At 34.3% G+C, this 6,000-nt stretch overlaps 1 protein-coding gene across 2 annotated transcripts in view; it reads left to right on the forward strand.

Annotated features, from left to right (window-relative positions):
* The window catches only part of LOC115209347 (G-protein coupled receptor GRL101), an 804,611-nt gene that overhangs the window by 587,508 nt on the left and 211,103 nt on the right, over positions 1–6,000 (forward strand). The gene's annotated exons all lie outside the window — the stretch shown is intronic.

The following is a 6,000-nucleotide window of genomic DNA, read 5'->3' on the forward strand; positions in this document are numbered from 1 at the left end:
CAGAACTCGATATATACACCAATATATTCACACCCACATCTATACAGATAAATAAATTACGCAAACAATCACACACAACAACACATTCACACATACATAAACACTCAAAAGAAAAATAAAAAATTCTTTGCACGTGGTGATCGAACGCTTTGTTTAAAAATTATGAATGGAATAATATATAATCAACGTAAATATACAGAATTTACTCCAAATCATTAATAAACCATCATGATAAATGAAACCCATATATACATATAATGATAAAACTCCCTTTACCATACACAATTATACCTATATAGCAATCTCCATATATACATTCACACACAAATACACATACGTAAAACACACACACACAACATATACGTATACCCCCTCACATATACATATACATACGTACTAAACTCAAGACATGAAACAATTGTAGTGGCGGTTTTTTTACTTTTTATTAAAGTATAGGGTCAAAAAGTGGGTACGTAGCCGCCATGTATATATGTAAAAGTAAAAAAACACAAACTGGGACAAGAACGTGAAACATTTAGAAGACGACACAAAAAACACGGACGGGACTTTCGAAGCTCTCATATATATATATACGTTTAAATATATAGTGCGTGTGTTTTTATTGGCTAAACTGGCAAAATTACCATTCCTAAATACAACAATATATATATATATATAAATATATATATATACATATATGTAAATATACATTTACACACAGACACAGACACACGCACACACACACATACACACACACACACACATATATATATATATTCATATGTATATATATGAGTATATGAGTGAACCAACGTGTGGATGGCGCGCACGCACATCTGCAAATGTGTAAAACTCAAACTAACCGCCGTTGGGAAGGAACGCTATGTTGATTGAAATTTTGTTTTGGTGTTATGCCACATATTATAGATTGGTGTTATGCAACGTATCATAAGAACACGCATATATATATATATATATATATATATATATATATATACATACTAGCATTATGACCCGTCGTTGCCGGGTCATAGTGCTAGTGCATGTATATATGTGTATATATATGTGTATATATATGTTTACATATTACATGTACATCTATATATATATACATCTACACATAAAATACAAAATACAAAGTCATATCTTGATATCGCTAGTGATAACAATACTCAAAATATATAACAGACTGGAATTGTAAGCCCGTCTCTTGCAATTTCGATCAATTGTATCTTGTCCTTCTTCTTGTATAGAAGTGTGGCTACAATCCAGCCTACCTCCACTGCTGGGGAGGGGGACATTTTTGATTTTTATCCGGAACGTCCTAAGTCCCAGATATAAAGGTAATTATAAAATATTTCCACTTTGCAAGTCCGAGTCGAGTACTACCTTGCACGCTCCGTTGACTCGAACCTTGCTTCTATTGTGGCAAATTTACCGCCTCTGGTTAGATATCTTTCATAATCGCACCAAGATACTTTTCGAAGGTGCTTTTCTCCAGGTGTTCAAATCTTTTTTCTGTACATTGTATACTTTATAGACAATAGTCTTTTCTTTAATTTATTTTTTTATTATCCATCTGGACTATTCCATTTCTGCACGCTAATTTTATTTTTAATTTATTCCTATTCATGTGAAACTACTTGTTCAAGTCATTGATGCAATTTTATACCAATTGCTATTTTTACGAGCCCGACTCACCCGAAATTCCTGGCCTTTTGCCAAAATTTGTAAGCATTGCATACATATATGCCCTCACCTATAAAGCATTATATTACAACCACTCCAATTTTCAATTTTCAATGAAAATAGCTTTTGGTGTTAACGGAGATAATCTTACCGTTAGCATATGTGTAAGTAGCTAAGCGGAAAATTGTCATCCGTTCGGACGAAACACGTAAAAACGCACATTCACATGTACACAGACATAGTAGTGTTTTGTTACCGAATGTTCGAGAGAAAATTCGTAGAGTTACAGTCCTATGTTCGAGAAACATATGTGAATCCTTTCTGTGATATTACCTCCGAGGCTAAAATGTAGGACTAGCAGGAACGACAGAATTGGGATATAGCTAAAATGTTAGTAGAATTTACAGAACTTTCTTAATGTTCAGAGAATGTATTGATACATCATATGAAAAAGCAAAGAATAAATATATATCCACAAGTTTTTAAACAACTAAAAAAAAAAAGCAGAAAACAGCAACAGGCGCAGGAGTGGCAGTGTGGTAAGTAGTTTGCTTACGAACCACATGGTTCCGGGTTCAGTCCCACTGCGTGGCACCTTGGGCAATTGTCTTCTACTATAGCCTCGGGCCGACCAAAGCCTTGTGAGTGGATTTGGTAGACGGAAACTGAAAGAAGCCCGTATATATGTTTATATATATGTGTGTGTTTGTATGTGTGTGCGTATATGCTTGTGTGTCAGTTTGACCCCAGCATCGCTTGACAACCGATGCCGTTATGTTTACGTCCCCGTAACTTAGCGGTTCGGCCAAAGAAACCGATAGAATAAGTAGTAGGCTTACAAAGAATAAGTCCTGGGGTTGATGTGCTCGACTAAATGCGGTGTTCCAGCATGGCCACAGTCAAACGACTGAAACAAGTAAAAGAGTAAAGAGTAGAGAGAGAGATTAAGATCGGTTGTGAAAATAAATACCGTATTTAAAGCATATGCGTCTTAAACTCATTCGGAGATTGGTTCGACAGGATTCGGCATGATTACATCTTTTAAATGTAGCACTCCAAAATCATAGCCTTCACTCTACATCGAGTATAACCTTGTTGCATATACCATGCTTTTGATGTAGGTTTCTCTCTCAACTCAACGTTGGAGCGTGAAAGCAAGTGGTATTCATATTTGTGTGGTCGTATGTTAAATAATATAACAACAATTGACGGTAAAATAAGTATTTGTTCCGAATTTTGACATAATTACTGTTTCTACCATCACAAACATCATAATGACCTTCATCATTAAAATCATTGTTGTCATCAACAGCATTATCATTACATTCACCCACTAGGAAGTACTGAGTCATTACACTAAGTACGATTGCTTAAATGTTTGAGAAATGGTCCTATAAGCAATAGGCCTGCAGCGTAAAACATCTACGATGTTTACTTGCACGTGACGCTACATATGGGTATGTTATGCTTTAAGGGGTCTTAAAGAGTGAAAAAAAGGCTGCATTTACTGCAAATGAGTATATTTCTGGTCGAAAAGTGAAAGTTTTATTTATTATAAGAAAAATCAATCACGCGGTTGAGATTAAATATGCAAAGTTATATTCACGAGTTTTATGTCCAGTAAAATGGAGACTCATCATCGATTACAAAATATAATCTTTTAATAATTCCTGAAATTAATCAGGAATGGTATAAAGGAATGGTATGAACCCACTTAAATAGATGATAAATAGCAGTATTTCGCTTATTTCTACTTCTTGCTTAATATACATTTTCTTTGTGTGTGTATTTATATATGTATAAGTGTGTGTGTATATATATATATATATATATATATATATATATATATATATATATATATATATATACTTTATTTAAAAGCAGCAGAAAATTCAACAAAACCTGTTACTCTGAGTTTCACGTTCCCGTTCGTCGGACAGTTTTTGCTACAATCTGTCCGACGAACGGGAACGTGAAACTCAGAGTAACAGGTTTTGTTGAATTTTCTGCTGCTTTTAAATAAAGTATATTACTCTACCACTGGTATTTGAGTACTCTTTTTTCGACCTTGTTTCACATTTATTGTTATGGTTCAGCATCAGATTGCTCTTGAAACATCCATTGCAGAGATTACTAATAACAGCTATGATTAAACGTTTGTAGGAACAAATAATATAAACATTTTGATTATTGTTCCTGTATGTATATATGTATGAATGTATACATAAATATATGTATGTTTGCCATAGGTATGACTTAAACTGCATCCGGTAGTGAAGTCCAGGCATGGGACTTCCGAGATTATTGTTCCCAGTCTGTTCTTACCCGGAGTAGTAAGGACCCAGTTATGGGTTAACAAATATATGAATCACTGAGGAGTACCCCTAGATCTCGTTTGAGCTTCCTTCTAGGCGAAAGTAAACGCATATATAAAAAAAGAAACCTTCAGAGCAGTCGGTTCTCTGATGTTTCCACCTCTGTTGTTAAACTGGTGCTGTAGCTCGTGCTGTAGATGATTGCGTTGGGAAGTGGACTCAATAATGTGCAGCAATTTATCCACTGAAGGCAAATTCATGCACAGGAACTTCTTGGACTCTCGGAACATTCGCATGGTCTGAGTTTAGGAAGTGATCTTACACAGTCAGAATTTATTTTCATCATATATGCAAACACATATACATACATACATGCATGCATACATACATACATACATACATACATACATACATACATACATACATACATACATACATACATACACACACACATACATACATACATACATACACATTTAAACGCAAACACACATACACACACACATGAATATATATATACATGCAAATATGTATATATTACGCATAAGCAAAGCCTGAAAGATTGCTTTAAGATACATAGGATATCCTATAGATATGATGTTTAAGTACCATAAGTAGCTCATTCGGCTGTGTAGTTAATTTGATACATTTATATATATAGCAACATCTGATAGCCTAGTCGGTCACGTTATCACGTGATATGTGTGTATATATATATATATATATATATATATATATACACATATATATATATACGTTTCATAATACATATAATACACACATACACACACACACACACACACATATATATATATATATATATATATATATATATTATATATATATATATATAATATATATATATATATATATAAAGGAGACGTGTGTGTATGTGTGTGTGTGTTCGCCTTTCATGTGAAAACGGCTGCACGAATTGCTTCCATACTTGGTATGCATGGATAATACGGTTATTCTTTTCCTTAAAATAAATAATATTTCTCAATGTCAACTTCTAGTATTGATGTAAAAGCGGCGAAGTCTCTTATTCTCTATTTTAATGTTTTCATTTCAAGTTTCAATTCGCTATTTGTAAACAACTAAGATAAATTACTAAAAGCACTATTTACTAAGTTCACAAATTTAGATATTAGCTACAAGATAGTTCTTAACGTGCTTTTATTTATACGATGTTTTCATTTCGCGTTTATCTCATTCATTATTTACAATGTTCTCTCCCCCACTCTCTCTCCCTCTCTCTCATACGCACACAAACTCCAGGTTTGATTTCGTTATTACACGAATATCACATTAAAATTTTGCAATTCAGCATGGGGCGTTCAAGAAATATGGGCATTCTTTCGCTTGAACTCACAAACTTCGTTAATTTCCGTTTTTTCTTTTAATTATTTACTTTTTGCGCGCCGTATTTAGCTCTATGCATTTGTAGAGAGTCACACACGCACGCGTATGTTTTTGTATGTACGTTTGTATACATCTGTGTATGTGTATGTGTGTGTGGGGGGAGAGTGTGTTTGAATGAAGGAGTGTGTTGTCATGTATACGTACATACATAAATACATATACGTACATCTTTTTTGTATGTACGTATACGTGTGTGTGAGAGAAACAGAAAGAGAGTGATGTCTAAGTGGCACTCACTCTCTATCATTCTCCCTCTCTCTCTCTCTCTCACACACACACATACGTACAAAAAAGATATATGCTTATTTATAAATCTACGTACGTATAAATGATATCACACCCCTTCACTCGCTCTTTCTCTCTCTCTCCCTCTCTCACACACACATCCATTTCATCTGATGTTTGATACTGTATGTATATGTATCTGTGTGTGTGTGTGTGTGCATATGCGTGCGCGCGTGCGCATGTGAGTGGTATTCCACAATCACCAGAAAAAATGATATGTGACAATTATTCGCTAGCCAAGATAAAACTCTGAGTTTCGGATGCCGAGGTAGAAATCCACAACATCATC

Source organism: Octopus sinensis, linkage group LG3 (genome assembly GCF_006345805.1).
Source record: "Octopus sinensis linkage group LG3, ASM634580v1, whole genome shotgun sequence".
Taxonomy (NCBI): Eukaryota; Metazoa; Mollusca; class Cephalopoda; order Octopoda; family Octopodidae; genus Octopus; species Octopus sinensis.